The following is an 11,046-nucleotide window of genomic DNA, read 5'->3' as shown; positions in this document are numbered from 1 at the left end:
TTCTTGAGTTTTGGAAGTTTGTGTCTTTCAAGGAATTGGTCTATTTCATCTAAATTATTGAACTTATGGGCATTTATTATACATAGTAGAGGCATACCTTGTTTTATTGCTCTCCACTTGATTGTGCTTCACAGATAATTGCATTTTTTACAGAAGGAAGGTTTGTGGCAACTGTGTTAGAAAAGTATCGGCACTATTTTTCCAGCGGCATTTGCTCGCTTTGTGTCCCTGTGTCATATTCTGGTAATTGTCTCAGTATTTCAACCTTTTTATTATTATGTTTGTAATAGTGAGCTGTAATCAGTGGTTACAAGTCACTGAAAGCTCAGATGATGGTTAGCAGTTTTTAGCAAGAAAGCATTTTTTAATTAAAGATATGTACTTTTTTTAGACAATGCTATTACACAATTATGTATAATGACATACAGTAGAATGTAAACATAACTTACATGCACTAAGAAACCAAAAAGTTCATTTGACTTTATTGCATTCTCTTTGTTGCAGTGGTCTGGAAGCAAACCCGCAGTATCTCTGAAGTATCCCTGCATTCCTATTGTCCTTTTAGTCTGTGGGATCAGATAAGAAAATGAAAAAATGAAGTGAGGTAGATTCCAAAGAGAAAATGTTTGAGAATTGTCCAGAGCAGATGAAAGATAGGAATCTGGAGATACAGGAATCCAATGCATATCAATAATGAACTTAGGAAACAATTCAATCACAAAAATACTTAGAAAAAATGTTAGCCTACAATTGAACAGCAAAAAATATCTTTCAACAACAAGGGTGAAAAAGACCTATGTTTTCAAATATGCATTACTGAGTTAATTATTGGACTCAGCTCAAAAAAAAAAAAATTCAAATAAAGGAGAATTATTCTAGAAGGAATTCTTGCAATGTGAGGAAGGCTTCTCTGTGCAAGATGGTGATTAAAATGTTGATTAATCTCAATTTTTTCTGAATGAATATAAAAATGTTTAATTTGGGAAAGGAAACAGGACAATAATCCCCAAAGATAATAGCATGTGAGTCAGGAGAAGTTTTATGTAGAGTTCACTCTATGCTCACTATACTTTTCAAATAGTAAATAATACTCTCACTTGCACGCCCAACACTTACTGTACACTTACTAAGTGGCAAAATACTAGTTTTTAGGGATGGATCAGTGCATTAATTCCAGATATCATAGAGCTTACATTCTAGTTAGTGGGGATACACACTAAACAAAATAGGACAGCACATTAGAAGGTGGTAATTGCTATAGGAAAAAAGTCATGGTGAGAAGGATGGGAAACACCAAGGAATGGGAATGTTTTTCATCAGTAACTGGTCAGAGAAGACCTCAATGAGAGGGAGACATTTAAATGCAGACTTAATGAGAATGTGAGCCATGTGGCCATCTGGGAAAGAGTCTTGAGGGAGAGGAAACTACCGGTGCAAAGGCTCTGAGGTAAGAGCATGCGTATCATGTCCAAGGAACTTCAGGAAATGTGATAAGACTGGGTAAGGAAACTAGGGTGGTTGTCGGATAAATCTGGTAGCAGGAGAAGAGGCCAGAAGGTTTGGTATCTTACTGGCCATTGTAAGCACTTGGACTAAAGTGTGAAATCATTGGGTTTTGAGCAGAAAGGCACACAATTTGGCCTTTTATTGGTAACTCTGGCTAGTTGAGAATAAAAGGGGCAAGTATGAAATTTGAGTATATGCAACAATGTATGTGTGGTGTATTGATTGCTTCTCTGAAGATGGTTCATGGAAGTAGCTAGAAATGATTTGGATTCTACATGATAAAATATGAGTAACACTAAGGGAATAGAGTCTATAACTTTGAAATTGGTAGAAGGAAAATATGGAACAGGGAAATAAGGAAAAAGGTTGTGGGGGGGAGTGGGATAGAGAAGGAAAAGCAGGTCAAATAAAAAGCAGAAATATGGTGAAACAGCCCAAATTCATGGAATCACAGTGCACATAAATTGACTAAATTTGCAAACTTAAAAAGAAAAAAAACAAGAACAACCAAATTGTTAGGTTGAATTCTATCCCATATCCCCCAAACCTGTCAACTTGATGTTTACGGGAGACACCCTAAAAACACAAAAGGGTTAAAAGTGAAATAATGGAAAAGATAGACAAGGAAACTAGGTACCAAAAGAAACCTGATATTTACATAAGACAAAGTAGACCTTAAGCTAAAAAGCATTATTGGGGATGGACAGCTTATCAGTCAGGGCCCCAAATGGAGGCAGATGACACATTAAAATCAGGACCATTTAAGGAGAATTCTTTTATAAAAGGACTAACTCTGATATATTAATGAGTTAGAAAACAAAAAATACAAACAGGAAGCCCACTGCCAAAAGATAAATTAGATTAATCATAAGAAAGAAGAAACCAAAGTAGCATTAGGAATTAAAAAGGGGTCATCACCATAGATCTGGTAGAGTTTAAAAAAGTACAAGAATATATGACAATTGGGGTGCCAATTGACAACCAACTGCCAATATGACAGTTGGTTAAGTGACTCTTGATTTTGGTTCAGATCATGATCTCAGGTTTATGGGTTTGAGGCCTGTGGTGGACTCCACTCTGACAGCATGGAGCTTGCTTGGGATTTTTTCTCCTCCCTACCCTCTCCTCTCCCCCCCCCGCCCCCCCCACAACTTGCTCTGTCTCTCTCAAAATAAATAAAACTTAAAAAAAAAAAAAAAGAATGTATGACAGTTTATGCTGGTAAATTTGAAAGCATTGACAAAATTATAAAAAGTATAGCTTAGTAAAATTGTGATTCAGGAAGAAACCAAAAGTCTGAATAGTCCTGTAACTTAAATCAGTAATTTAAAATCTTACGAAGAAAACACCTAATCTAAATAATTTTATAGATCTGTTCTACCAAACTTTCAAAGAATAGATAATTTCAACTTAGGCAAATTCTTCTGTCAAGTAAAAAGGAGAGAAGACTCATTCTATGAAGCTAGTATAACTTTCAGGGCAAATTCAGAGAAGCATGGGCCAAGAAAGGCCAACTACAGTCTAATCTCACCCATGAATGTAGTTGCAAAATCGTAAGCAAAATATTTAGCAAATTGTACCCCTGTGAAATTTACAAAATATAGCAAGTTGAGCATATTCCAGGAACGTAGGGCTCATTTAACAAATCTATTAATACAATTCATGTCACTAAAGTTAAAATATATCTATATGATCATATCAATAGATGCGGAAAATGATTTTGATAAAATGCAACACCCAATTGAAGAAAAAAAGACAATGATATTTTTAGCAAATTAAGAGGAGAAAGGAACTTCCTCAATCTGATGTACTACTAGAAACCTACAACAAACAGCATTTTAATGGTGAAGTGTTAGAAGCATTGCCTTTGAATCCAGCAACTAGGATACCCATAATTCCTACCTTTATTAAATCATATATGGGAGGTTCTATCAGTGAAGAAAAAAAAAGATTTGGAAAGAATGAAAGAAAAAGCCATTATCCAGAGATAGTATAATTTTATATAGGAAACAAATTAACCTGGTGGGTTATTAGAAATAATAAGTACAACATGGGTAGATGTATAATCACAGATCAAAATTAATTGCATCTCTATTCACCAGGAATAAACAAAAATTAAATATCTTAAAAGATACTATATAGCAAAGGCATAAAAGTTCCTAGCAACGAGGTTGTAAGAATTTATTTATGCAGCACTTATGTGGAGAATTTCATTTGTCTATCAGAGTTTATTTAGAAAATAGAAGCCACATTAATTATTTTATTTTTACTTAAAAAAAATTTTTTTTAATGTTTATTTGGTGCGGGGGGAAGGGCAGAGAGAGATGGAGACAGAATCCGAAGCAGGTGCTAGGCTCCATGCTGTCAGCACTGAGCCCATTGCGGGGCTCCCAACCCACCAACTGTGAAATCATGACAGAGCCAAAGTCAGACACTTAACCGACTGAGCCACCCAGGTGCCTCAAGAAGCTGCACTAATTATTTTAAGAGATAAGTAAGATAGAAGGAATCAGTGGAACAGTTTTGGGGGAAAAAAGGAAAACTGACATAACCCAGTTAATAACTGCAGGAACTCTAGCACCCCCAGGTCTGAAGTAAACCTGGAAAGAGGTTAGCGTTACCAGAACCTAGACGCATGGAGGAGGAGCCCTCGGGAGTCAGGAAGCTGACCACTAAGGAGAAGGCGCCACCCCCCAGGAGCTGGGAGGAGGTCCCTGGTGATACTACGACTCAGACTCTTAGGACGGGGCACAGCCTGGCCGAGGGAGAGAAGCTGGAAACTGGAACTTATGTTGCCTGTTGTGTGGTAGTGATTCAGTTTACCCTCGGTGGTTAACCAGAGTTACTTGGCCAGTTCAGTGACCAACCCCCCTCCCCCCCCCCAACCTTTGGTTACCTGTTCTTTCAATGACATGAGAAATCCAACGTGGCCAGGTGGCAGCCTCAACTACCAGTTCAGTAGAGGCTTTGTGGTGCTCCCTGGAGGAAGCACTCCTCCTTGGGGAGCCTAAAATTTGCAAATGGCTTATTAGCATAGTAGCGAAGGAAGCCATGCCTGTCTCCCCTCCTTGACTCCGGAGACCACCTTCTTTGCAGCTGGACAGCTCTACGAAGGGAGATTGGAGGGCTGCATCTCTGTGCCTGCTGCATTTGCTATACAAAAACCTCTTTTAAGAAAAAAAAAGGCAGGGGCGCCTGGGTGGCACAGTCGGTTAAGCGTCCGACTTCAGCCAGGTCACGATCTCGCGGTCCGTGAGTTCCAGCCCCGTGTCGGGCTCTGGGCTGATGGCTCAGAGCCTGGAGCCTGTTTCCGATTCTGTGTCTCCCTCTCTCTCTGCCCCTCCCCCGTTCATGCTCTGTCTCTCTCTGTCCCAAAAATAAATAAAAACGTTGAAAAAAAAAAAATTAAAAAAAAAAAAAGAAAAAAAAAGGCAAGCTAGAGAAGAAAAATGGGAAAAATATATGAATAGGCAGTTCATAGGAAAAGAAATAGAATAGCTAACAAAAATTAAAACACATCAATTCCTAATTAAACACAAACTAATACTACTGTGAGGTGCCATTTTGCACCCAACCAACACACGGGCAAAAATGAAAAAGATGGTAATCCCCAGTGTTCATGAAGGTCTAAGGCAGCATGCATAGAATTAGCTGGAAGGTAAATTATTGTAACTTTCTTTGGAGGGAAATTTGAATATATCAAAATACACTATGCTTTTTGATACATTATGACCCCTGGGCATATTATTTTTAGACATACTTGGACATATGTGTAGGAGGATATGCACTGCAGTTTTGGTTATAGTAGAAAAAAAAAAAAAAACAACTAAAAAAAATGGTGGGTGGCTAGGTGGGTTAAGTGTCTGACTTCTGCTCAGGTCATAGTCTCACTGTGAGTTTGAGCCCCGGGTCGGGTTCTACGCTGCCATTGAGAAGCCTGCTTGGGATTCTCTTTCTTCCTCTCTCTCTCTGCCCCTCCCTGCCCCTCTCTCTCAAAGAAAAAAAAAAAAAAAAAACTTAAAAATTTTTAAAAAAGGGAATATCTGCCATTATCTGAAAAGATTATTAAATTCCTTCCTCTCTTTGCCAAATACGTATTTGTTGTGAGGCAAGATGTTCCTCATGTACTTTAACCAAAATAATGTCTCATGACAGGTGAAATCAGAAGCACATGAGAATCCAGCTGCCTTTAGTAACCAGACATTAAAGAGATTTGCAAGGACATACAGCAATGCTAATTTTCTCACTAAAGTACTTTTTCTTTGGAAAACATAATTTTTCATTCAATATGTTGTTTATGTAAACATGCAATGGATTTATTATTTTATTTTTAGCTGAATTTAAAAAATGGTCAACCGAAAAAATTCGGTTTTAATTTTATTGAATATCAATAGATATAAATATAATCCATTCAAGCAAAAGCTCTTTGCAGGCCTCAATAAGTTTTAATATTATAAAGGAGCCCTGAGAACAAAATGATTACAACTGCTGACCTAGACTATTCCAACTGTGGCAGCAATTAGGGATATTGATATGCCCTGATTCGAGAGACCCCCCGAAAACAAACCACCAGAGTCCAGAGTCAAAGCCAAGCGGCAAGGGTCGTTTATTGCAGGTTCCAACCCAGTCCTCCGCGCACGCGTTGCAGGTGACACTAAGAGGCCCCGAGCAAGGATCTTACAGCTTTTTTTATAGACAGGCACAAACAAGTTAGGGATTTTTTTGAGGTTACAGAGCTGTTATTGGTTGACATTTAAATTTGAACGCTCAGCAGAACTTGATTGGTTCCCGCCTTTATTTCAAACCACAACCGGCACGCCCTGGCTGGTTTCGGGAATGGGGGGGGGGGGGGGGGGGGAAGGTCTTTTCTTTGCAGTTGTGAGTACACCTGGTAATTTTTCTCTTAGTCTCTCAATATACACGTATTTTAAAATCGCCATCAGCCATGGCCTATACAATCGCTTAAACTTTTATATTATTTTTATTTAAAAAAATTGTTTTTAATGTTTCTTTTTGAGAGAGAGAGAGAAACAGAGTGTGAGTGGGGGAGGAGCAGAGAGAGAGGGAGTCACAGAATCCGAAGCAGGCTCCAGGCTCTGAGCTGTCAGCACAGAGCCTGAAGTGGGGCTGGAACTCACGAACTGCGAGATCATGACCTGAGCCAAAGTCAGAGGCTTAACGACTGGGCCACCCAGGCGCCCCTATATTATTTTTAGAAAGCTTTTTAAGTCACAGGTTTTTTTTCTAATTAGGACACAATTCGCTTTCACTGTGGTAAATTGGAAAATGCAGGAAAAAATGAAGACGACAATGTCAACCATAATCTCACTGCGCAGAGTTGAACACTGGGAGATTTTGGCGTGTTTCTTTTCAGGACTTCCCCCCCCCACACACGGATACACAGACATAGACATAGGTAGACACCTGGAACTATCTGGAACCATCCTCTCCATTAAGCTTGGTCCCTTGCTTTTTCCGTTTCACATTACGCGGTTAGGATTTTTTCATTTTAAATGTTCTCATCTCAAATGTATACTTTTCATGCCTGATGAGGGAGCATAAGACAAGCTGACAGGTCACAAACACCGCCCCCACCCCCCACTCCACCCCCAGGTGGCATATGTGATATTCCTCAGGCACTCCTGGCTGCCCAAGAACAAAGGAAAGGGGAAAAACAAATGGATAACTGATAGAGCTCATAGTCCTGCAGGACCTAAGTCTCCATCACCCGTCCACAGTGGTGTGGGAAACAAAGGCAGAAGGAAATAGAACTAGATTTCCTTATAACCTGCAGCCCAATGGCAAATACTTGAGGCTGGCCGAGTAAAATGTTTCTCTAGGAACTCCCTACTGTATTAATGCTAATGCTTTGCTAGAGGGAAAAACAACCCTTAGCCTGACAATAGCGAGGCCTCTTATTCTGGGAGTCTTCTTTAGCACATGAAAGTCTTACTGGAAACTTCCCCTGGACTTTACCTCCCCCATCTCCACAGTATAAAAACAGTCTCTCTGCTGGGGCAGCTCTTCCTGCCCACAGGTCCTGTCCCCTGCTTCAATAAAATCACCTTTTTGCACCAAAGACATCTTCAAGGGGCGCCTGGGTGGCACAGTCGGTTAAGCGTCCGACTTCAGCCAGGTCACGATCTCGCACTCCGTGAGTTCGAGCCCCGTGTCAGGCTCTGGGCTGATGGCTCAGAGCCTGGAGCCTGTTTCCGATTCTGTGTCTCCCTCTCTCTCTGCCCCTCCCCCGTTCATGCTCTGTCTCTCTCTGTCCCAAAAATAAATAAACGTTGAAAAAAAAAAATTAAAAAAAAAAAAAAAAAGACATCTTCAGGAATTCTTTCTTGGTCCTTGTCTCTGGACCTCATGAACCCCACTGTCACCCCCCAAAACCTTATTAATGCTCAACTTCCCACATCGATACATGGCATTTTCAGTTATTTGTCAAAAAAAAAAAAAAAAAAAAAAAAAAAACCATGAAGATCAAAAGCTTAAGTGGTCCCTTAAGACCAACTGAATAAAAGTGACACTTATATAAAATAAAGCCCATGAAAAATTAGCTTGTTTTCTCGATTCAAAAATCTCCCAATGAAAGTATGGTGAACTTCTGTCTTTAGTAAATCTTAAGAGGCCCGTTCTTAGGCCCAAATCATCAGGAGTGTGATTTTTCTCTTGGTGCAGGAGAAAAAGGACAGAACTTTGTAAAATGCCAAGTCTGCTTTAAAATGTTTTGTTGTTTCGTATGTTTCGCCCAAGAGAGAAAACAACAAATGTTTTCCACTCTCCATGCAGACACCTACTTACTTCTAAAGCAGGATTGTGCAGTAGAAGCTTGTCTTCAGACCATTTTTGCCGTTTTTTGGACACTGTTGTAAATCCAGAATGCCAAAAGGGGCACAGTTGCCCGATTAAACTTTTCTTTTAACTTGATCTCTCAGTGATTTTCTTGCTGGTGTTTGAAAAGTCACCGTCCATGCCCCTGGAGTGCTGGCATTAGGACCCCGGCAGAGTGCTGATGTTTTGGTTTAAAGTCCGGTAGGATGCTGGGGCCTTGAATGGCTGGAGTACTTTGAATTTCCTCTGCAGGCTTTTTCCATCCAGTGGGTGGCAGTGTTTCACTTTTTATTCCTCCTTGCTCTTAGGGAATTCTCAACTTGAAAGAGGAAGGCACATATTTTCTTTTCACAAGAGTAAACAGGATCCTATTGTTGGCCCCCTCCCCGCCCCCCAGTCCTGTTAACTTTTGTTCACCTGGGGAAATGTTCTGAGAACATCAGGGCTTACTGTCCTAGGTTGATTATGAGTATATTTCCGAGGGAAAGCATCTTGTGCCGGAGTACCTGTGTGTAGGATGACACAGAAACATTTCAAAAAGCCACTTGAATGTGTTTGGGTGATAATGATTGAGGTGGGTGGTCATGGCCCCTTCTTCCTTCCTTTGTTCTAGGAATCACCCCTCCCCAACACAGCCATGCAGGGGCATCTAATCCAGCTCACCATCACAGATGGGGCAGAGAAGGGTGGGTTTGGAACTCAGAGACAATGGTTTATTTATTTTTAATGTTTATTTATTTATTCTTAGAGAAAGAGAGAGCCGGGGAGGGGCAGAGGGAGAATCCCAAGCAGGCTCTGCATTGTGAGTGCAGAGCCCAATGCAGGGCTCGAACTCACAAACCGTGAGATCATGACCTGAGCCGAAATCAAGAGTCGGATGCTTAACAGACTGAGCCACCCAGGCGCCCCCAGGGACAACAGTTCAATAGTCAGCCTGGTGTCTGTGGTGGAGGAATGTTACTGAGTCTGAAAAACTGACACTTGATCGGTTTTTATGCATCTAATAAAATGTTCCATGCGTGTTGGATGTCTATTGCTATGTAATAATTACCACAGACTTTGTGGCTTAAAACAACATCCAGTTCCGTGGATCTGAAGTCCGTGCGTGGCATAACTGGGTTCTCTTCGCAGAGTCGTCTAAGGCTAACATCAAGGTGTCCTGACAGCTGCTTGTCATCCAGAGCTGAGCATCTTCCGGGCTCGTATATTTGTGGCAGAATCCAGACCGTTACGGTCCTGGTTTCCTTGCTGACCGTCTTGCCGGGAGCTCTTTTCGTTCCTAAAGGCTGCCTGCACTCCCTGACATGTGTCCCCTCTATCTCCAAAGTCGTGGAGAATCTTCCTTGTGTTGAATCCGCAGTGTGACTTCTCTGTATCTGGTCTCTAGAGTCAGAGTTAAGGGCTCATGTGCTTAGGTCAGGCCACCCTCATATACTCCTCTTATTTGCCTTAATTAAATCTGCAAAATCCCTTCATGATGGCACCTACATGTAAGTGTTTGATTGCAGAACTGAGACAATATATGTGACACCAGGGATGGGACTCTTGGGGGCCGTGTTTGAATTCTGCCCATCACAGCAGGTAACGGTTCAGGTGTTAGAAAGAAGCTATGCAAGCTCCCTGCTCGGAGCTCCAAGGAGGATGCTGGGCTGGGGACACACAACAAAGGAAGAAAGGCAGTGACAAGATCCCTTCCGGTGGCGATAAGTGCTCATGAAGGAAGTTAACCAGGAGGTGCTGGGAACCACTTTACAAGCCCTCTTTAGCCAAGGCCTCTCCAGGAGAGGTGGTGCTGAGCTGAGATACGAAGCGATGAGTTGAACCAGCGACACAAAGCTGGAGGAAAAGTCTTCCAGGCAGATGGAACAGTAAATGCAAAGGCGGGATTCTGAGGAATAGAAAGGGAGATCAAGGTGGCAGGTGGGTGACTCATTTTCTTGGTAGGTCTGTGCAGGTGGGCAGGGAAGCCTCCTCAGGCAGACCCAGGTGAGTCCCCGTTTCTACCGGCTCAGCTCTGGTCTATACACAACGGAGGGCTGGTCCTGCAGGTGAGGCCAGTTGGTCTCGTGGAAGAAGAAGCAGAGGGTTTCCCGAAGGCCCTTAAGGCAGGTAAGACCCTCCGGTTCCACGGGACCAGAGAGCCCAAGAGCCATGAGAGTGTGCTCGCCCAGAAATCAGTAAGTGTTGCGCGTGATGCTCGCTGGTTGGACAGTTCATAGTACCTCCCCCACCCCCACCCCAAAGACAGCCTTAGAGGAGTTTAAAAGGATCTGAGCAAGTCAGGGGCAATGTATGAAAACCCTGGGGAAAAGAGACTTGAACCTGCATTCCGCACCCCTGCACCCTGGGCTCACCCCACCCCCGGGCTCCCCCTGTGGCACACAGTGACCCTGGGCTCAGTGTCAAGCACTGAAGGCTGCCCTTCCTCTTGTATTTGAACTTGTGTATTTGTGTGGAGTGAAGCAGTAGTGACATCTCTATTTGACGTCTTGTTTTTTTTTTTTTGGTATAAATTAAAGGTGTGTTTTGGGCAGGAGTTATGTCAAAATGAGACAGATTTTGGTGCAAATATCTTATCTGAGAGCTGATCCCTGGAGTCACATTGGGGGTGGGTGGGAAGGCAGAAAAGTCATTAAGGGGTCAGTCAATGAGAGGGTTAAGGCTGTGGACAATCAGGGCTCCATTCCAAAGGGGACCCTCTGGGAG

General features: G+C 42.0%; 1 long non-coding RNA gene across 1 annotated transcript; it reads right to left on the bottom strand.

Annotated features, from left to right (window-relative positions):
- Positions 1 to 330: 330 nt before the first annotated feature.
- On the bottom strand, positions 331 to 8,516 carry LOC123585494. Its single transcript, XR_006706238.1, has 2 exons — positions 8,311 to 8,516; positions 331 to 566 (listed from the first exon to the last, which is right to left on the bottom strand). It is a non-coding gene; the product is annotated as an uncharacterized LOC123585494 (long non-coding RNA).
- Between the last annotated feature and the right edge of the window lie 2,530 nt (positions 8,517 to 11,046).

This window comes from Leopardus geoffroyi, chromosome C3 (assembly GCF_018350155.1).
Source record: "Leopardus geoffroyi isolate Oge1 chromosome C3, O.geoffroyi_Oge1_pat1.0, whole genome shotgun sequence".
Classification (NCBI taxonomy): Eukaryota; Metazoa; Chordata; class Mammalia; order Carnivora; family Felidae; genus Leopardus; species Leopardus geoffroyi.
The sequence above is the reverse complement of the archived record's forward strand: the minus strand, read 5'-3'. Positions and strand labels throughout refer to the sequence as shown.